Consider the following 22,897-nt stretch of genomic DNA (forward strand, 5'->3'; position numbering starts at 1 on the left):
TCTTCATTTCTCCCAGTGATGTACCGGGGCTCTCCTTATCTCCCAGTGATGTCCCGGGGTTCTCCATATCTCCAGGTGAAGTCCCGGTGTTCTTCATATCTCCCAGTGATGTCCCGGGGTTCTCCATATCTCTCAGTGATGTCCCAGGGTTCTCCATATCTCCCAGAGATGTCCCGGAGTTCTCCTTATCTCCCAGTGATGTCCCGGGGTTCTCCATATCTCCAGGTGATGTCCCGGTGTTCTTCATATCTCCCAGTGATGTCCCAGGGTTCTCCATATCTCTCAGTGATGTCCCAGGTTTCTCCATATCTCCCAGTGATGTCCCGGGTTCTCCATATCTCAAAGTGTTGTCCCGGGGTTCTCCATATCTCTGAGTGAAGACCCGGTGTTCTCCATATCACCCAGTGACGTTGCGGGCTAATCCATATCTCTCAGTGATATCCCAGGGTTCTCCATATCTCTGAGTGATGTCCCGGGGTTCTACATATCTCCGAGTGATGCCCTGGGAATCTGCATATCTCCCAGTGATGTCCCGGGGATCTCCATATTTCCCAGTGATGTCCCGGGGTTCTCCATATCTCCCAGTGATGTCCCGGGTATCTCCATATCTCCCAGAGATGTCCCGGGGTTGTCCTTATCTCCCAGCGATATCCCAGGGTTCTCCACATCTCCCAGTGATGTCCCAGGCTTCTCCATATCTCCGAGCGATATCCCGGGGTTCTCCATATCTCCCAGTGATGTCCCTGGATTCTGCATATCTCCCAGTGATGTCCCGGGGTTCTCCATATCTCCCAGTGATATCCCGGGATACTCCATATCTCCCAGTGATGTCCCGGTGTTCTCCATATCTCCCTGTGATATCCCGGGATTCTCCATACCTCCGAGTGATGTCCCGGGTTTCTCCATATCTCCCAGTGATGTCCCGGTGTTCTCCATATCTCCGAGTGATGTCCCGGGGTTCTCCATATCTCCCATTGATGTCCCGGTGTTCTCCATATCTCCCAGTGATATCCCGGGGTTCTCCATATCTCCGAGTGATGTCCCAGGGATCTCCATATCTCCCAGTGATGCCCAAGGATTCTTCATATCTCCCAGTGATGTACCGGGGTTCTCCACATCTCCGAGTGATGTCCCGGGATTCTCCATATCTCCCTGTGATGTCCCGTGGTTCTCCATATCTCCGAGTGATGTCCTGCGGTGCTCCATATCTCCCAGTGATGTCCCGGGATTCTCCATATCTCTGAGTGATGTCCTGGGTTTCTCCATATCTCCCAGTGATATCCCAGGATTCTCCATATCCCTGCGTGATGTCCCGGGATTCTCCGTATCTCCCAGTGCTGTCCCGGGGTTCTCCATATCTCCCAGTGATGTGCCGGGTTCCTCCAGTATCTCCCAGTGATGTCCCGGGGTTCTCCATATCTCCCCGTAATGTCCCGGGATGCTCCATATCTCCCAGTGATGTCCCGGGGTTCTCCATGTCTCCCAGTGATGGCCCGGGATTTTCCATATCTCCCGATGATGTCCTGGGGTTCTCTATATCTCCGAGTGATGTCCCGGGATTCTCCATATCTCCCAGTGATGTCCTGGGTTTCTCCATATCTCCGAGTGATGCCCTGGGATTCTTCATATCTCCCAGTGATGTCCCGGGGTTCTCCATATCTCTGAGAGATTTTGCGGGATTCTCCATATCTCCCAGTGATGTCCTGACATTCTCCATATATCCAAGTGATGTCCCGGGGTTCTCCATATATACCAGTGATGTCCCGGGGTTCTCCATATCTCCGACCGATGTCCCGGGATTCTCCATATCTCCAAGTTATGTCCCGGGTTTCTCCGTATCTCCCAGTGATGTCCCGGAGTTCTCCATATCTCCGAGTGATGTTACGGGGTTCTCCATATCTCCCAGTGATGTTCCGGGGTTTGCCATATCTCCCAGTGATGTCTCGGGGTTCTCCATATCTCTCACTGATGTTCCGGGGTTCTCCATACCTCCCAGTGATGTCCCGGGGTTCTCCATATCTCCCAGTGATGTCCCGGGGTTCTCCATATCTCCAAGTGATGTCCCGGTGTTCTTCATATCTCCCAGTGATGGCCCAGGATTCTCCATATCTCTCAGTGATGTCCCAGGGTTCTCCATATCTCCGAATGATGTCCTGGGGTGCTCCATATCTCCCAATAATGTCCCGGGGATCTCCATATCTCTGAGTAATGTCCTGGGTTCTCTATATCTCCGAGTGATGTCCCGGGATTTTCCGTATCTCCCAGTGATGTCCCGGGGTTCTCCATATCTCCCAGTGATGTCCCGGGGTCCTCCAATATCTCCCAGTGATGTCCAGGGGTTCTCTATATCTCCCAGTGATGTCCTGGGGTTCTCCATATCTCCCAGTGATGGCCCGGGGTTCTCCATATCTCCCAGTGATGTCCTGGGGTTCTCCATATCTCCCAGTGATTTCCCCTGATTCTCCATATTTCCCAGTGATGTCCTGACATTCTCCATATCTCCGAGTGATGCCCTGGGGTTCTCCATATATCCCAGTGATGTCCCGGGGTTCTCCGTATCTCCGACCGATGTCCCGTGATTCTCCATATCTCCAAGTTATGTCCCGGGTTTCTCCGTATCTCCCAGTGATGTCCCGGAGTTCTCCATATCTCCGAGTGATGTTACGGGGTTCTCCATATCTCCCAGTGATGTTCCGGGGTTCGCCATATCTCCCAGTGATGTCTCGGGGTTCTCCATATCTCTCAGTGATGTTCCGGGGTTCTCCATACCTCCAAGTGATGTCCTGGTGTTCTTCATATCTCCCAGTGATGTCCCGGGGTTCTCCATATCTCTCAGTGATGTCCCAGGGTTCTCCATATCTCCCAGTGATGTCCCGGGTTCTCCATATCTCAAAGTGATGTCCCGGGGTTCTCCACATCTCTGAATGAAGACCCGGTGTTCTCCATATCACCCAGTGACTTCGCGGGCTTATCCATATCTCTCAGTGATATCCCAGGGTTCTCCATATCTCCGAGTGATGTCCCGGGGTTCTCCATATCTCCGAGTGATGTCCTGGGAATCTGCATATCTCCCAGCGATGTCCCGGGGATCTCCATATTTCCCAGTGATGTCCCGGGGTTCTCCATATCTCCCAGTGATGTCCCGGGTCTCTCCATATCTCCCAGAGATGTCCCGGGGTTCTCCTTATCTCCCAGCGATATCCCAGGTTTCTCCACATCTCCCAATGATGTCCCAGGCTTCTCCATATCTCCGAGTGATATCCCGGGGTTCTCCATATCTCCCAGTGATTCCCTGGATTCTCCATATCTCCCAGTGATGTCCCGGGGTACTCCATATCTCCCAGTGATGTCCCGGAATTCTCCATATCTCTGAGTGATATCCCGCAATTCTCCATATCTCCCAGTGATGTCCCAGGATTCTCCATATTTCCCAGTGATGTCCCGGGGTTCTCCATATCTCCCAGTCATGTCCCGGGTATCTCCATATTTTCCAGTGATGTCCCGGGGTTCTGCACATCTCCCAGTGATGTCCCGGGGTTCTCCACATCTCCCAGTAATGTCCCCGGCTTCTCCATATCTCCGAGCAATATCATGGGGTTCTCCATATCTCCCAGTGATATCCCGGGATTCTCCATATCTCCCAGTGATGTCCCGGTGTTCTCCATATCTCCCTGTGATATCCCGGGATTCTCCATGCCTCCGAGTGATGTCCCGGGTTTCTCCATGTCTCCCAGTGATGTCCCGGGGATCTCCATATCTTCGAGTGATGTCCCGGGGTTCTCCATATCTCCCATTGATGTCCCGGTGTTCTCCATATCTCCCAGTGATATCCCGGGGTTCTCCATATCTCCGAGTGATGTCCCAGGGATCTCCATATCTCCCAGTGATGCCCTAGGATTCTTCATTTCTCCCAGTGATGTACCGGGGCTCTCCACATTTCCGAGTGATGTCCCGGGATTCTCCATATCTCCCTGTGATGTCCCGGGTTTCTCCATATCTCCGAGTGATGTCCTGCGGTGCTCCATATCTCCCAGTGATGTCCCGGGATTCTCCATATCTCTGAGTGATGTCCTGGGGTTCTCTATATCTCCCAGTGATATCCCAGGATTCTCCATATCTCCGAGTGATGTCCCGGGATTCTCCGTATCTCCCATTGCTGTCCCGGGGTTCTCCATATCTCCCAGTGATGTGCCGGGTTCCTCCAATATCTCGCAGTGATGTCCCGGGGTTCTCCATATCTCCCAGTGATGTCCTGGGGTTCTCCATATCTCCCAGTGATGTCCCGGGATACTCCATATCTCCCAGTGATGTCCCGGGGTTCTCCATATCTCCCAGTGATGGCCCGGGGTTTTCCATATCTCCCAATGATGTCCTGGGGTTCTCTATTTCTCCGAGTGATGTCCTGGGATTCTCCATATCTCCCAGTGATTTCCTGGTGTTCTCCATATCTCCGAGTGATTCCCTGGGATTCTTCATATCTCCCAGTGATGTCCCGGGGTTCTCCATATCTCTGAGAGATTTTGCGGGATTCTCCATATCTCCCAGTGATGTCCCAGGTTTCTCCATATCTCCGAATGATGTCCTGGGGTGCTCCATATCTCCCAGTGATGTCCCGGGGTTCTCCATATCTCCCAGTCATGTCCTGGGGTGCTCCATATCTCACAGTAATGTCCCGGGGTTCACCATATCTCTGAGTAATGTCCTGGGTTCTCCATATCTCCCAGTGATGTCCCGGGGTCCTCCAATATCTCCCAGTGATGTCCCGGGGTTCTCTATATCTCCAAGTGATGTCCTGGGGTTCTCCATATCTCCCAGTGATGGCCCGGGGTTCTCCATATCTCCCAGTGATGTCCTGGGGTTCTCCATATCTCCCAGTGATTTCCCCTGATTCTCCATATTTCCCAGTGATGTCCTGACATTCTCCATATCTCCGAGTGATGTCCCGGGGTTCTCCATATATCCCAGTGATGTCCCGGGCTTCCCCGTATCTCCGACCGATGTCCCGGGATACTCCATATCTCCAAGTTATGTCCCGGGTTTCTCCGTATCTCCCAGTGATGTACCGGAGTTCTCCATATCTCCGAGTGATGTTACGGGGTTCTCCATATCTCCCAGTGATGTTCCGGTGTTCTCCATATCTCCCAGTGATGTCCTGGGGTTCTCCATATCTCCCAGAGATGTCCCGGGATTCTCCATCACTCCAAATGATTTCCCGGGGTTCTCCATCTCTCCCAGTGATGTCCCATGGTTCTCCATATCTCCCAGTGATGTCCTGGGGTTCTCCATATCTCCCAGTGATGTTCCGGGGTTCTCCATATCTCCCAGTGATGTCCCGGGGTTCTCCATATCTCCAAGTGACTTCCCTGTGTTCTTCATATCTCCCATTGAAGTCCTGGTGTTCTCCATATCTCTCAGTGATGTCCCAGGTTTCTCCATATCTCCCAGTGATGTCCCGGGGCTCTCCATATCTCCCAGTGATGTCCCGGGGTTCTCCATATCTCTGAGTGATGTCCCGGGGTTCTCCATATCTCCGAGTGATGTCCTGGGATTCTCCGGATCTCCCAGTGCTGTCCCGGGGTTCTCCATATCTCCCAGTGATGTCCCGGGGTCCTCCAATATCTCCCAGTGATGTCCCGGGGTTCTCCATATCTCCCAGTGATGTCCCGGGGTCCTCCAATATCTCTCAGTGATATCCCAGGGTTCTCCATATCTCCGAGTGATGTCCTGGGGTTCTCCATATCTCCGAGTGATGTCCTGGGATTCTGCATATCTCCCAGTGATGTCCCGGGGATCTCCATATTTCCCAGTGATGTCCCGGGGTTCTCCATATCTCCCAGAGGTGTCCCGGGGTTCTCCTTATCTCCCAGTGATATCCCAGGGTTCTCCACATCTCCCAGTGATGTCCCGGGCTTCTCCATATCTCCGAGCAATATCCCGGGGTTCTCCATATCTCCCAGTGATGTCCCTGGATTCTCCGTATCTCCCAGTGATGTCCCAGGGTTCTCCACATCTCCCAGTGATGTCCCGGAATTCTCCATATCTCCGAGTGATATCCTACGATTCTCCATATCTCCCATTGAGGTCCCGGGGTTCTCCATATTTCCCATTGATGTCCCGGGGCTCTGCATATCTCCCATTGATGTCCCGGTGTTCTCCATATCTCCCAGTGATATCCCGGGGTTCTCCATATCTCCGAGTGATGTCCCAGGGATCTCCATATCTCCCAGTGATGCCCAAGGATTCTTCATATCTCCCAGTGATGTACCGGGGTTCTCCACATCTCCGAGTGATGTCCCGGGATTCTCCATATCTCCCTGTGATGTCCCGTGGTTCTCCATATCTCCGAGTGATGTCCTGCGGTGCTCCATATCTCCCAGTGATGTCCCGGGATTCTCCATATCTCTGAGTGATGTCCTGGGTTTCTCCATATCTCCCAGTGATATCCCAGGATTCTCCATATCCCTGCGTGATGTCCCGGGATTCTCCGTATCTCCCAGTGCTGTCCCGGGGTTCTCCATATCTCCCAGTGATGTGCCGGGTTCCTCCAGTATCTCCCAGTGATGTCCCGGGGTTCTCCATATCTCCCCGTAATGTCCCGGGATGCTCCATATCTCCCAGTGATGTCCCGGGGTTCTCCATGTCTCCCAGTGATGGCCCGGGATTTTCCATATCTCCCGATGATGTCCTGGGGTTCTCTATATCTCCGAGTGATGTCCCGGGATTCTCCATATCTCCCAGTGATGTCCTGGGTTTCTCCATATCTCCGAGTGATGCCCTGGGATTCTTCATATCTCCCAGTGATGTCCCGGGGTTCTCCATATCTCTGAGAGATTTTGCGGGATTCTCCATATCTCCCAGTGATGTCCTGACATTCTCCATATATCCAAGTGATGTCCCGGGGTTCTCCATATATACCAGTGATGTCCCGGGGTTCTCCATATCTCCGACCGATGTCCCGGGATTCTCCATATCTCCAAGTTATGTCCCGGGTTTCTCCGTATCTCCCAGTGATGTCCCGGAGTTCTCCATATCTCCGAGTGATGTTACGGGGTTCTCCATATCTCCCAGTGATGTTCCGGGGTTTGCCATATCTCCCAGTGATGTCTCGGGGTTCTCCATATCTCTCACTGATGTTCCGGGGTTCTCCATACCTCCCAGTGATGTCCCGGGGTTCTCCATATCTCCCAGTGATGTCCCGGGGTTCTCCATATCTCCAAGTGATGTCCCGGTGTTCTTCATATCTCCCAGTGATGGCCCAGGATTCTCCATATCTCTCAGTGATGTCCCAGGGTTCTCCATATCTCCGAATGATGTCCTGGGGTGCTCCATATCTCCCAATAATGTCCCGGGGATCTCCATATCTCTGAGTAATGTCCTGGGTTCTCTATATCTCCGAGTGATGTCCCGGGATTTTCCGTATCTCCCAGTGATGTCCCGGGGTTCTCCATATCTCCCAGTGATGTCCCGGGGTCCTCCAATATCTCCCAGTGATGTCCAGGGGTTCTCTATATCTCCCAGTGATGTCCTGGGGTTCTCCATATCTCCCAGTGATGGCCCGGGGTTCTCCATATCTCCCAGTGATGTCCTGGGGTTCTCCATATCTCCCAGTGATTTCCCCTGATTCTCCATATTTCCCAGTGATGTCCTGACATTCTCCATATCTCCGAGTGATGCCCTGGGGTTCTCCATATATCCCAGTGATGTCCCGGGGTTCTCCGTATCTCCGACCGATGTCCCGTGATTCTCCATATCTCCAAGTTATGTCCCGGGTTTCTCCGTATCTCCCAGTGATGTCCCGGAGTTCTCCATATCTCCGAGTGATGTTACGGGGTTCTCCATATCTCCCAGTGATGTTCCGGGGTTCGCCATATCTCCCAGTGATGTCTCGGGGTTCTCCATATCTCTCAGTGATGTTCCGGGGTTCTCCATACCTCCAAGTGATGTCCTGGTGTTCTTCATATCTCCCAGTGATGTCCCGGGGTTCTCCATATCTCTCAGTGATGTCCCAGGGTTCTCCATATCTCCCAGTGATGTCCCGGGTTCTCCATATCTCAAAGTGATGTCCCGGGGTTCTCCACATCTCTGAATGAAGACCCGGTGTTCTCCATATCACCCAGTGACTTCGCGGGCTTATCCATATCTCTCAGTGATATCCCAGGGTTCTCCATATCTCCGAGTGATGTCCCGGGGTTCTCCATATCTCCGAGTGATGTCCTGGGAATCTGCATATCTCCCAGCGATGTCCCGGGGATCTCCATATTTCCCAGTGATGTCCCGGGGTTCTCCATATCTCCCAGTGATGTCCCGGGTCTCTCCATATCTCCCAGAGATGTCCCGGGGTTCTCCTTATCTCCCAGCGATATCCCAGGTTTCTCCACATCTCCCAATGATGTCCCAGGCTTCTCCATATCTCCGAGTGATATCCCGGGGTTCTCCATATCTCCCAGTGATTCCCTGGATTCTCCATATCTCCCAGTGATGTCCCGGGGTACTCCATATCTCCCAGTGATGTCCCGGAATTCTCCATATCTCTGAGTGATATCCCGCAATTCTCCATATCTCCCAGTGATGTCCCAGGATTCTCCATATTTCCCAGTGATGTCCCGGGGTTCTCCATATCTCCCAGTCATGTCCCGGGTATCTCCATATTTTCCAGTGATGTCCCGGGGTTCTGCACATCTCCCAGTGATGTCCCGGGGTTCTCCACATCTCCCAGTAATGTCCCCGGCTTCTCCATATCTCCGAGCAATATCATGGGGTTCTCCATATCTCCCAGTGATATCCCGGGATTCTCCATATCTCCCAGTGATGTCCCGGTGTTCTCCATATCTCCCTGTGATATCCCGGGATTCTCCATGCCTCCGAGTGATGTCCCGGGTTTCTCCATGTCTCCCAGTGATGTCCCGGGGATCTCCATATCTTCGAGTGATGTCCCGGGGTTCTCCATATCTCCCATTGATGTCCCGGTGTTCTCCATATCTCCCAGTGATATCCCGGGGTTCTCCATATCTCCGAGTGATGTCCCAGGGATCTCCATATCTCCCAGTGATGCCCTAGGATTCTTCATTTCTCCCAGTGATGTACCGGGGCTCTCCACATTTCCGAGTGATGTCCCGGGATTCTCCATATCTCCCTGTGATGTCCCGGGTTTCTCCATATCTCCGAGTGATGTCCTGCGGTGCTCCATATCTCCCAGTGATGTCCCGGGATTCTCCATATCTCTGAGTGATGTCCTGGGGTTCTCTATATCTCCCAGTGATATCCCAGGATTCTCCATATCTCCGAGTGATGTCCCGGGATTCTCCGTATCTCCCATTGCTGTCCCGGGGTTCTCCATATCTCCCAGTGATGTGCCGGGTTCCTCCAATATCTCCCAGTGATGTCCCGGGGTTCTCCATATCTCCCAGTGATGTCCTGGGGTTCTCCATATCTCCCAGTGATGTCCCGGGATACTCCATATCTCCCAGTGATGTCCCGGGGTTCTCCATATCTCCCAGTGATGGCCCGGGGTTTTCCATATCTCCCAATGATGTCCTGGGGTTCTCTATTTCTCCGAGTGATGTCCTGGGATTCTCCATATCTCCCAGTGATTTCCTGGTGTTCTCCATATCTCCGAGTGATTCCCTGGGATTCTTCATATCTCCCAGTGATGTCCCGGGGTTCTCCATATCTCTGAGAGATTTTGCGGGATTCTCCATATCTCCCAGTGATGTCCCAGGTTTCTCCATATCTCCGAATGATGTCCTGGGGTGCTCCATATCTCCCAGTGATGTCCCGGGGTTCTCCATATCTCCCAGTCATGTCCTGGGGTGCTCCATATCTCACAGTAATGTCCCGGGGTTCACCATATCTCTGAGTAATGTCCTGGGTTCTCCATATCTCCCAGTGATGTCCCGGGGTCCTCCAATATCTCCCAGTGATGTCCCGGGGTTCTCTATATCTCCAAGTGATGTCCTGGGGTTCTCCATATCTCCCAGTGATGGCCCGGGGTTCTCCATATCTCCCAGTGATGTCCTGGGGTTCTCCATATCTCCCAGTGATTTCCCCTGATTCTCCATATTTCCCAGTGATGTCCTGACATTCTCCATATCTCCGAGTGATGTCCCGGGGTTCTCCATATATCCCAGTGATGTCCCGGGCTTCCCCGTATCTCCGACCGATGTCCCGGGATACTCCATATCTCCAAGTTATGTCCCGGGTTTCTCCGTATCTCCCAGTGATGTACCGGAGTTCTCCATATCTCCGAGTGATGTTACGGGGTTCTCCATATCTCCCAGTGATGTTCCGGTGTTCTCCATATCTCCCAGTGATGTCCTGGGGTTCTCCATATCTCCCAGAGATGTCCCGGGATTCTCCATCACTCCAAATGATTTCCCGGGGTTCTCCATCTCTCCCAGTGATGTCCCATGGTTCTCCATATCTCCCAGTGATGTCCTGGGGTTCTCCATATCTCCCAGTGATGTTCCGGGGTTCTCCATATCTCCCAGTGATGTCCCGGGGTTCTCCATATCTCCAAGTGACTTCCCTGTGTTCTTCATATCTCCCATTGAAGTCCTGGTGTTCTCCATATCTCTCAGTGATGTCCCAGGTTTCTCCATATCTCCCAGTGATGTCCCGGGGCTCTCCATATCTCCCAGTGATGTCCCGGGGTTCTCCATATCTCTGAGTGATGTCCCGGGGTTCTCCATATCTCCGAGTGATGTCCTGGGATTCTCCGGATCTCCCAGTGCTGTCCCGGGGTTCTCCATATCTCCCAGTGATGTCCCGGGGTCCTCCAATATCTCCCAGTGATGTCCCGGGGTTCTCCATATCTCCCAGTGATGTCCCGGGGTCCTCCAATATCTCTCAGTGATATCCCAGGGTTCTCCATATCTCCGAGTGATGTCCTGGGGTTCTCCATATCTCCGAGTGATGTCCTGGGATTCTGCATATCTCCCAGTGATGTCCCGGGGATCTCCATATTTCCCAGTGATGTCCCGGGGTTCTCCATATCTCCCAGAGGTGTCCCGGGGTTCTCCTTATCTCCCAGTGATATCCCAGGGTTCTCCACATCTCCCAGTGATGTCCCGGGCTTCTCCATATCTCCGAGCAATATCCCGGGGTTCTCCATATCTCCCAGTGATGTCCCTGGATTCTCCGTATCTCCCAGTGATGTCCCAGGGTTCTCCACATCTCCCAGTGATGTCCCGGAATTCTCCATATCTCCGAGTGATATCCTACGATTCTCCATATCTCCCATTGAGGTCCCGGGGTTCTCCATATTTCCCATTGATGTCCCGGGGCTCTGCATATCTCCCAGTGATGTCCCGGGGTTCTCCACATCTCCCAGTGATGTCCCGGGATTCTCCATATCTCCGAGCGATATCCTGGGGTTTTCCATATCTCCCAGTGATATCCCGGGATTCTCCATATCTCCCAGTGATGTCCCGGTGTTCTCCATATCTCCCAGTGATATCCCGGGATTCTCCATATCTCTGAGTGATGTCCTGAGTTTCTCCATATCTTCCAGTGATGTCCCGGGGTTCTCCATATCTCCGAGTGATGTCCCGGGGTTCTCCATATCTCCCAGTGATGTCCCGGTGTTCTCCATAACTCCCAGTGATATCCCGGGGTTCTCCATATCTCCGAGTGATGTCCTGGGGTTCTCCCTATCTCCCAGTGATGCCCCGGGATTCTTCATATCTCCCTCTGATGTACCGGGGTTCTCCATATCTTCGAGTGATGTCCTGCGGTGCTCCATATCTCCCGGTGATGTCCCGGGATTCTCCATATCTCCGAGTGATGTCCCGGGATTCTCCATATCTCCCAGTGATGTCCTGGGGTTCTCCATATCTCCGAGTAATGTCCTGGGGTTCTCTATATCTCCGAGTGATATCCTGGGATTCTCCGTATCTCCCAGTGATGTCCCAGGGTTCTCCATATCTCCCAGTGATGTCCCAGGATTCTCCATATCTCCGAGTGATGTCCCGGGGTGCTCCATATCTCCGAGTGATGTCCCGGGATTCTCCGTATCTCCCAGTGCTGTGCCGGGGTTCTCCATATCTCCCAGTGATGTCCCGGGGTCCTCCAATATCTCCCAGTGATGTCCAGGGGTACTCCATATCTCCCAGTGATGTCCCGGGGTTCTCCATATCGCCCAGTGATGTCCCGGGATACTCTATATCTCCCAGTGATGTCCCGGGGTTCTCCATATCTCCCAGTGATGGCCCGGGGTTCTCCATATCTCCCAGTGATGTCCTGGGGTTTTCTATATCTCCGAGTGATGTCCCGCGATTCTCCATATCTCCCAGTGATGTCCCGGGGTTCTCCATATCTCCGAGTGATGCCCTGGGATTCTTCATATCTCCCAGTGATGTCCCGGGGTTCTCCATATCTCCGAGAGATTTTGTGGGATTCTCCATATCTCCCATTGATGTCCTGGGGTTCTCCATATCTGCGAGTGATGTCCTGGGATGCTCCATATCTCCCAGTGATGTCCTGGGGTTCTCCATATCTCCCAGTCATGTCCTGGGGTGCTCCATATCTCCCAGTAATATCCCGGGGTTCTCCATATCTCCAAGTAATGTCCTGGGGTTCTCTATATCTCCGAGTGATGTCCCTGGATTCTCCGTATCTCCCAGTGATGTCCCGGGGTTCTCCATATCTCCCAGTGATGTCCCAGGATTCTCCATATCTCCGAGTGATGTCCCGGGGTTCTCCATATCTCCGAGTGATGTCCTGGGATTCTCCGTATCTCCCAGTGCTGTCCTGGGGTTCTCCATATCTCTGAGTGATGTCCCGGGTTTCTCCATGCCACCCAGTGACATCGCGGGCTTATCCATATCTCTCAGTGATATCCCAGGGTTCTCCATATCTCCGAGTGATGGCCTGGGTTCTCCATATCTCCCAGTGATGTCCTGGGGATCTTCATATCTCCCACTGATTTCCCCTGATTCTCCATATTTCCCAGTGATGTCCTGGCATTATCCATATCTCCGAGTGATGTCCCGGGGTTCTCCATATATCCCAGTGATGTCCCGGTGTTCTCCGTATCTCCGACCGATGTCCCGAGATTCTCCATATCTCCAAGTTATGTCCCGGGGTGGTCCGTATATCCCAGTGATGTCCCAGATTTCTCCATATCTCCGAGTGATGTTACGGGGTTCTCCATATCTCCCAGTGATGTTCCTGTGTTCTCCATATCTCCCAGTGATGTCCTGGGGTTCTCCATAACTCCCAGTGATGTCCCGGGATTCTCCATCTCTCCCAGTGATGTCCCGGGGTTCTCCATCTCTCCCAGTGATGTCCCGTGGTTCTCCATATCTCCCAGTTATGTCCTGGGGTTCTCCATATCTCCCAGTGATGTTCCGGGGTTCTCCATATCTCCCAGTGATGTCCCGGGTTTCTCCATAGCTCCCAGTGATGTCCCGGGATTCCCCATATCTCCCAGTGATATCCCGGAGTTCTCCTGATCTCCCAGTGATGTCTCAGGGTTCTCCATATCTCCAAGTGATGTCCAGGTGTTCTTCATATCGCCCAGTGATGTCCCGGGGTTCTCCATATCTCTCAGTGATGTCCCAGGGTTCTCCATATCTCCCAGTGATGTCCCAGGGTTCTCCATATCTCCCAGTGATGTCCCGGGGTTCTCCATATCTCTGAGTGATGTCCCGGGGTTCTCCATATCACCCAGTGACATCGCGGGCTTATCCATATCTCTCAGTGATATCCCAGGCTTCTCCATATCTCCGAGTGATGTCCTGGGGTTCTCCATATCTCTGAGTGATGTCCTGGGATTCTGCATATCTCCCAGTGATGTCCCGGGGATCTCCATATTTCCCAGTGATGTCCCGGGGTTCTCCATATCTCCCAGTGATGTCCCGGGTATCTCCATATCTCCCAGAGATGTCCCAGGTTTCTCCTTATCTCCCAGTGATATCCCAGGGTTCTCCACATCTCCCAGTGATGTCCCGGGCTTCTCCATATCTCCGAGTAATATCCCGGGGTTCTCCATATCTCCCAGTGATGTCCCTGGATTCTCCGTATCTCCCAGTGATGTCCCAGGGTTCTCCATATCTCCCAGTGATGTCCCGGAATTCTCCATATCTCCGAGTGATATCCTACGATTCTCCATATCTCCCATTGATGTCCCGGGGCTCTCCATATTTCCCATTGATGTCCCGGGGCTCTGCATATCTCCCAGTGATGTCCCGGGGTTCTCCACATCTCCCAGTGATGTCCCGGGATTCTCCATATCTCCGAGCGATTTCCTGGGGTTTTCCATATCTCCCAGTGATATCCCGGGATTCTCCATATCTCCCAGTGATGTCCCGGTGCTCTCCATATCTCCCAGTGATATCCCGGGATTCTCCATATCTCCGAGTGATGTCCTGGGTTTCTCCATATCTCCCAGTGATGTCCCGGGGTTCTCCATATCTCCGAGTGATGTCCCGGGGTTCTCCATATCTCCCAGTGATGTCCCGGTGTTCTCCATAACTCCCAGTGATATCCCGGGGTTCTCCATATCTCCCAGTGATGTCCCAGGATTCTCCATATCTCCGAGTGATGTCCCGGGGTTCTCCATATTTCCGAGTGATGTCCTGGGATTCTCCGTATCTCCCAGTGCTGTCCTGGGTTTCTCCATATCTCTGAGTGATGTCCCGGGTTTCTCCATACCACCCAGTGACATCGCGGGCTTATCCATATCTCTCAGTGATATACCAGGGTTCTCCATATCTCCGAGTGATGGCCTGGGGTTCTCCATATCTCCCAGTGATGTCCTGGGGATCTTCAAATCTCCCACTGATTTCCCCTGATTCTCCATATTTCCCAGTGATGTCCTGGGATTATCCATATCTCCGAGTGATGTCCCGGGGTTCTCCATATATCCCAGTGATGTCCCGGTGTTCTCCGTATCTCCGACCGATGTCCCGAGATTCTCCATATCTCCAAGTTATGTCCCGGGGTTCTCCATATCTCCCAGTGATGTTCCTGTGTTCTCCATATCTCCCAGTGATGTCCTGGGGTTCTCCATAACTCCCAGTGATGTCCCGGGATTCTCCATCTCTCCCAGTGATGTCGCGGGGTTCTCCATCTCTCCCAGTGATGTCCCGTGGTTCTCCATATCTCCCAGTTATGTCCTGGGGTTCTCCATATCTCCCAGTGATGTTCCGGGGTTCTCCATATCTCCCAGTGATGTCCCGGGTTTCTCCATAGCTCCCAGTGATGTCCCGGGATTCCCCATATCTCCCAGTGATGTCCCGGAGTTCTCCTGATCTCCCAGTGATGTCTCAGGGCTCTCCATATCTCCAAGTGATGTCCAGGTGTTCTTCATATCTCCCAGTGATGTCCCGGGGTTCTCCATATCTCTCAGTGATGTCCCAGGGTTCTCCATATCTCCCAGTGATGTCCCGGGGTTCTCCATATCTCCCAGTGATGTCCCGGGGTTCTCCATATCTCTGAGTGATGTCCCGGGGTTCTCCATATCACCCAGTGACATCGCGGGCTTATCCATTTCTCTCAGTGATACCCCAGGGTTCTCCATATCTCCGAGTGATGTCCTGGGGTTCTCCATATCTCCGAGTGATGTCCTGGGATTCTGCATATCTCCCAGTGATGTCCCGGGGATCTCCATATTTCCCAGTGATGTCCCGGGGTTCTCCAAATCTCCCAGTGATGTCCCGGGTATCTCCATATCTCCCAGAGATGTCCCAGGGTTCTCCTTATCTCCCAGTGATATCCCAGGGTTCTCCACATCTCCCAGTGATGTCCCGGGCTTCTCCATATCTCCGAGTAATATCCCGGGGTTCTCCATATCTCCCAGTGATGTCCCTGGATTCTCCGTATCTCCCAGTGATGTCCCAGGGTTCTCCATATCTCCCAGTGATGTCCCGGAATTCTCCATATCTCCGAGTGATATCCTACGATTCTCCATATCTCCCATTGATGTCCCGGGGCTCTCCATATTTCCCATTGATGTCCCGGGGCTCTGCATATCTCCCAGTGATGTCCCGGGCTTCTCCACATCTCCCAGTGATGTCCCGGGATTCTCCATATCTCCGAGCGATTTCCTGGGGTTTTCCATATCTCCCAGTGATATCCCGGGATTCTCCATATCTCCCAGTGATGTCCCGGTGTTCTCCATATCTCCCAGTGATATCCCGGGATTCTCCATATCTCCGAGTGATGTCCTGGGTTTCTCCATATCTCCCAGTGATGTCCCGGGGTTCTCCATATCTCCGAGTGATGTCCCGGGGTTCTCCATATCTCCCAGTGATGTCCCGGTGTTCTCCATAACTCCCAGTGATATCCCGGGGTTCTCCATATCTCCGAGTGATGTCCTGGGGTTCTCCACATCTCCCAGTGATGCCCCGGGATTCTTCATATCTCCCAGTGATGTCCCGGGGTTCTCCACATCTCCGAGTGATGTCCCGGGATTCTCCATCTCTCCCTGTGATGTACCGGGGTTCTCCATATCTTCGAGTGATGTCCTGCGGTGCTCCATATCTCCCAGTGATGTCCCGGGATTCTCCATATCTCCGAGTGATGTCCCAGGATTCTCCATATCTCCCAGTGATGTCCCGGGGTTCTCCATATTTGCGAGTAATGTCCTGGGGTTCTCTATATCTCCGAGTGATGTCCCGGGGTTCTCCATATCTCCGAGTGATGTCCCGGGATTCTCCGTATCTCCCAGTGCTGTGCCGGGGTTCTCCATATCTCCCAGTGATGTCCCGGGGTCCTCCAATATCTCCCAGTGATGTCCAGGTGTACTCCATATCTCCCAGTGATGTCCCGGGGTTCTCCATATCGCCCAGTGATGTCCCGGGATACTCCATATCTCCCAGTGATGTCCCGGGGTTCTCCATATCTCCCAGTGATGGCCCGGGGTTCTCCATATCTCCCAGTGATGTCCTGGGGTTTTTTTTTCTCCGAGTGATATCCCGCGATTCTCCATATCTCCCAGTGATGTCCCGGGGTTCTCCGTATCTCCCAGTGCTGTGCCGGGGTTCTCCATATCTCCCAGTGATGTCCCGGGGTCCTCCAATATCTCCCAGTGATGTCCAGGGGTACTCCATATCTCCCCGTGATGTCCCGGGGTTCTCCATATCGCCCAGTGATGTCCCGGGATACTCCATATCTCCCAGTGATGTCCTGGGGTTTTCTATATCTCCGAGTGATATCCCGCAATTCTCCATATCTCCCAGTGATGTCCCGGGGTTCTCCATATCTCCGATTGATGCCCTGGGATTCTTCATATCTCCCAGTGATGTCCCGGGGTTCTCCATATCTCCGAGAGATTTCGTGGGATTCTCCATATCTCCCAGTGATGTCCTGGGGTTCTCCATATCTGCGAGTGATGTCCTGGGATGCTCCATATCTCCCAAAGATGTCCCGGGGTTCTCCATATCTCCCAGTCATGTCCTGGGGTGCTCCATATCTCCCAGTAATATCCCGGGGTTCTCCATATCTCCAAGTAATGTCCTGGGGTTCTCTATATCTCCGAGTGATGTCCCGGGATACTCCGTTTCTCCCAGTGATGTCCCGGGGTTCTCCATATCTCCCAGTGATGTCCCAGGATTCTCCATATCTCCGAGTGATGTCCCGGGGTTCTCCATATCTCCGAGTGATGTCCTGGGATTCTCCGTATCTCCCAGTGCTGTCCTGGGGTTCTCCATATCTCTGAGTGATGTCCCGGGTTTCTCCATATCACCCAGTGACATCGCGGGCTTATCCATATCTCTCAGTGATATCCCAGGGTTCTCCATATCTCTGAGTGATGTCCCGGGGTTCTCCATATCCCCGAGTGATGTCCTGGGATTCTGCATATCTCCCAGTGATGTCCCGGGGATCTCCATATTTCCCAGTGATGTCCCGGGGTTCTCCATATCTCCCAGTGATGTCCCGGGTATCTCCATAGCTCCCAGAGATGTCCCGGGGTTCTCCTTATCTCCCAGTGATATCCCAGGGTTCTCCACATCTTCCAGAGATGTCCCGGGCTTCTCCATATCTCCGAGCGATATCCCAGGGTTCTCCATATCTCCCAGTGATGTCCCTGGATTCTTCGTATCTCCCAGTGATGTCCCGGGGTTCTCCATATCTCCCAGTGATGTCCCGGAATTCTCCATATCTCCGAGTGATATCCCGCAATTCTCCATATCTCCCAGTGATGTACCGGGGTTCTCCATATTTCCCAGTGATGTCCCGGGGTTCTGCATATCTCCCAGTGATGTCCCGGGATTCTCCATATCTCCCAGTGATGTCCCGGTGTTCTCCATATCTCCCAGTGATATCCCGGGATTCTCCATATCTCCGAGTGATGTCCCGGGTTTCTCCATATCTCCCAGTGATATCCCGTGGTTCTCCATATCTCCAAGTGAAGTCCCGGGGTTCTCCATATCTCCCAGTGATGTCCCAGTGTTCTCCATATCTCCCAGTGATATCCCAGTGTTCTCCATATCTCCGAGTGATGTCCTGGGGTTCTCCATATCTCCCAGTGGTGTCCTGAGGTTCTCCACATCTCCGAGTGATGTCCCGGGATTCTCCATATCTCCCTGTGGTGTCCCGGGATTCTCCATATCTCCGAGTGATGTCCTGGGGTTCTCTATATATCCGAGTGATGTTCCGGGATTCTCCGTATCTCCCAGTGATCTCCCAGGGTTCTCCATATCTCCCAGTGATATCCCAGGATTCTCCATATTTCTGAGTGATGTCCCGGGGTTCTCCATATCTCCCAGTGATGTCCCGGGATACTCTATATCTCCCAGTGATGTCCCGGGGTTCTCCATATCTCCCAGTGATGGCCCGGTGTTCTCCATATCTCCCAGTGATGTCCTGGGGTTCTCCTTATCTCCCAGTGATATCCTCTGATTCTCCATATCTCCCAGTGATGTCCTGGGATTCTCCATATCTCTGAGTGATGTCCCGGGGCTCTCCATATATCCCAGTGATGTCCCGGGGTTCTCCGTATCTCCAACCGATGTCCCGGGATTCTCCATATCTCCAAGTTATGTCCCTGGATTCTCCGTACCTCCCAGTGATATCCCGGAGTTCTCCATATCTCCGAGTGATGTTACGGGGTTCTCCATATCTCCCAGTGATGTTCCGGGGTTCTCCATATCTCCCAGTGATGTCCTGGGGTTCTCCATATCTCCCAGTGATGTCCCGGGATTCTCCAACTCTCCCAGTGATGTCCTGGGGTTCTCCATCTCTCCCAGTGATGTCCCGTGGTTCTCCATATCTCCCAGTGATGTCCTGGTTTTCTCCACATCTCCCAGTGATGTTCCGGTTTCTCCATATCTCCCAGTGATGTCTCGGGGTTCTCCATATCTCCCAGTGATGTTCTGGGGTTCTCCATATCTCGCAGTGATGTCCCGAGGTCCTCCATTTCTCCCAGTGATGTTCCAGTGTTCTTCATATCTCCCAGTGATGTCCCGGGATTCTCCATATCTCTCAGTGTTGTCCCAGGGTTCTCCATATCTCCCAGTGATGTCCTGGGGTTCTCCATATCTCTGAGTGATGTTCCGGGGATCTCCATATCTCCGAGTGATGTCCCGGGATTCTCCATATCTCCCAGTGATGTCCCGGGGTACTCCATATCTCCAACTGATGTCCCAGTGTTCTCCATATTTCCCAGTGATGTCCCGGGGTTCTCCACATCTGCGAGTGATGTCCTGGGGTGCTCCATATCTCCCAGTGATGTCCCGGGGTTCTCCATATCTCCCAGTGATGTCCCAGGGTTCTCCATATCTCCCAGTGATATCCCAGGGTTCTCCATTATTCCGAGTGATGTCCCAGGATTCTCCATATATCCCAGTGATGTCACGGGGTGCTCCATATCTCCGAGTGATGTCCCGGGTTTCTCCATATCTCCCAGTGATGTCCCGGGGTTCTCCATATTTGCGAGAGATGTCCTGGGGTGCTCCATATCTCCCAGTGATGTCCCGGGGTTCTCCATATCTCCGAGTAATGTCCTGGGGTTCTCTATATCTCCGAGTGATGTCCTGGGATTCTCCATATCTCCCAGTGATGTCCTGGGGTTCTCCATATCTCCCAGTGATGTTCCGGGGTTCGCCATATCTCCCAGTGATGTCTCGGGGTTCTCCATATCTTTCAGTGATGTTCCGGGGTTCTCCATACCTCCCAGTGATGTCCCGGGGTTCTCCATATCTCCCAGTGATCTCCCAGGGTTCTCCATATCTCCCAGTGATATCCCAGGATTCTCCATATCTCTGAGTGATGTCCCGGGGTTCTCCATATCTCCCAGTGATGTCCCGGGATACTCTATATCTCCCAGTGATGTCCCGGGTTTCTCCATATCTCCCAGTGATGGCCCGGTCTTCTCCATATCTCCCAGTGATGTCCTGGGGTTCTCCTTATCCCCCAGTGATATCCTCTGATTCTCCATATCTCCCAGTGATGTCCTGGGATTCTCCATATCTCCGACTGATGTCCCGGGGCTCTCCATATATCCCAGTGATGTCCCGCGGTTCTCCGTATCTCCGACCGATGTCCCAGGATTCTCCATATCTCCAAGTTATGTCCTGGGATTCTCCGTACCTCCCAGTGATATCCCGGAGTTCTCCATATCTCCGAGTGATGTTACGGGGTTCTCCATATCTCCCAGTGATGTTCCGGGGTTCTCCATATCTCCCAGTGATGTCCTGGGGTTCTCCATATCTCCCAGTGATGTCCCGGGATTCTCCATCTCTCCCAGTGATGTCCTGGGGTTCTCCATCTCTCCCAGTGATGTCCCGTGGTTCTCCATATCTCCCAGTGATGTCCTGGTTTTCTCCACATCTCCCAGTGATGTTCCGGGGTTCTCCATATCTCCCTGTGATGTCTCGGGGTTCTCCATATCTCCCAGTGATGTTCTGGGGTTCTCCATATCTCGCAGTGATGTCCCGGGGTCCTCCATTTCTCCCAGTGATGTCCCAGTGTTCTTCATATCTCCCAGTGATTTCCCAGCGTTCTCCATATCTCTCGGTGTTGTCCCAGGGTTCTCCATATCTCCCAGTGATGTCCAGGGGTTCTCCATATCTCTGAGTGATGTTCCGGGGATCTCCATATCTCCGAGTGATGTCCCGGGATTCTCCATATCTCCCAGTGATGTCCCGGGGTACTCCATATCTCCAAGTGATGTCCCAGTGTTCTCCATATTTCCCAGTGATGTCCCGGGGTTCTCCATATCTGCGAGTGATGTCCTGGGGTGTTCCATATCTCCCAGTGATGTCCCGGTGTTCTCCATATCTCCCAGTGAGGTCCCAGGGTTCTCCATATCTCCCAGTGATATACCAGGGTTCTCCATTATTCCGAGTGATGTCCCAGGATTCTCCATATCTCCCAGTGATGTCACGGGGTTCTCCATATCTCCGAGTGATGTCCCGGGATTCTCCATATCTCCCAGTGATGACCCGGGGTTCTCCATATTTGCGAGTGATGTCCTGGGGTTCTCCATATCTCCCAGTGATGTCCCGGAGTTCTCCATATCTCCGAGTAATGTCCTGGGGTTCTCTATATCTCCGAGTGATGTCCTGGGATTCTCCGTATATCCCAGTGATGTCCCAGGGTTCTCCATATCTCCCAGTGATGTCCCAGGATTCTCCATATCTCCAAGTGATGTCCCGGGGTTCTCCATATCTCCGAGTGATGTCCCGGGATTCTCTGTATCTCCCAGTGCTTTGCCAGGGTTCTCCATATCTCCCAGTGATGTCCCGGGGTCCTCCAATATCTCCCAGTGATGTCCAGGGGTTCTCCATATCTCCCAGTGATGTCCCGGGGTTCTCCATATCGCCCAGTGATGTCCTGGGATACTCTATATCTCCCAGTGATGTCCCGGGGTTCTCCATATCTCCCAGTGATGGCCCGGGGTTCTCCATATCTCCCAGTGATTTCCTGGGGTTCCCTATATCTCCGAGTGATGTCCTGCGATTCTCCATATCTCCCAGTGATGTCCCGGGGTTCTCCATATCTCCGAGTGATGCCCTGGGATACTTCATATCTCCCAGTGATGTCCCGGGGTTCTCCATATCTCCGAGAGATTTTGCGGGATTCTCCATATCTCCCAGTGATGTCCTGGGGTTCTCCATATCTGCGAGTGATGTCCTGGGGTGCTCCATATCTCCCAGTGATGTCCCGGGGTACTACATATCTCCCAGTCATGTCCTGGGGTGCTCCATATCTCCCAGTAATGTCCCGGGGTTCTCCATATCTCCAAGTAATGTCCTGGGGTTCTCTATATCTCCGAGTGATGTCCCGGGATTCTCCGTATCTCCCAGTGATGTCCCGGGGTTCTCCATATCTCCCAGTGATGTCCCAGGATTCTCCATATCTCCGAGTGATGTCCCGGGGTTCTCCATATCTGCAAGTGATGCCCTGGGATTCTCCGTATCTCCCAGTGCTGTCCTGGGGTTCTCCATATCTCCTATTGATGTCCCGGGGTCCTCCAATACCTCCCAGTGTTGTCCCGGGGTTCTCCATATCTCCCAGTGATGTCCCGGGGTTCTCCATATCTCCCAGTGATGTCCCGGGATACTCTATATCTCCCAGTGATGTCCCGGGGTACTCCATATCTCCCAGTGATGGCCCGGGGTTCTCCATATCTCTCAGTGATGTCCTGGGGTTCTCCATATCTCCCAGTGATTTCCCCTGATTCTCCATATTTCCCAGTGACGTCCTGGGATTCTCCATATCTCCGAGTGATATCCCGGGGTTCTCCATATATCCCAGTGATGTCCTGGGGTTCTCCGTATCTCCGACCGATGTCCCGGGATTCTCCATATGTCCAAGATATGTCCTGGGGTTCTCCGTATCTCCCAGTGATGTCCCGGAGTTCTCCATATCTCCGAGTGATGTTATGGGGTTCTCCATATCTCCCAGTGATGTTCCGGTGTTCTCCATATCTCCCAGTGATGTCCTGGGGTTC

The sequence above is a fragment of the Somniosus microcephalus genome, chromosome 5 (assembly GCF_052327205.1).
Source record: "Somniosus microcephalus isolate GS21.2 chromosome 5, FLI_Smic_1.0, whole genome shotgun sequence".
NCBI lineage: Eukaryota > Metazoa > Chordata > Chondrichthyes > Squaliformes > Somniosidae > Somniosus > Somniosus microcephalus.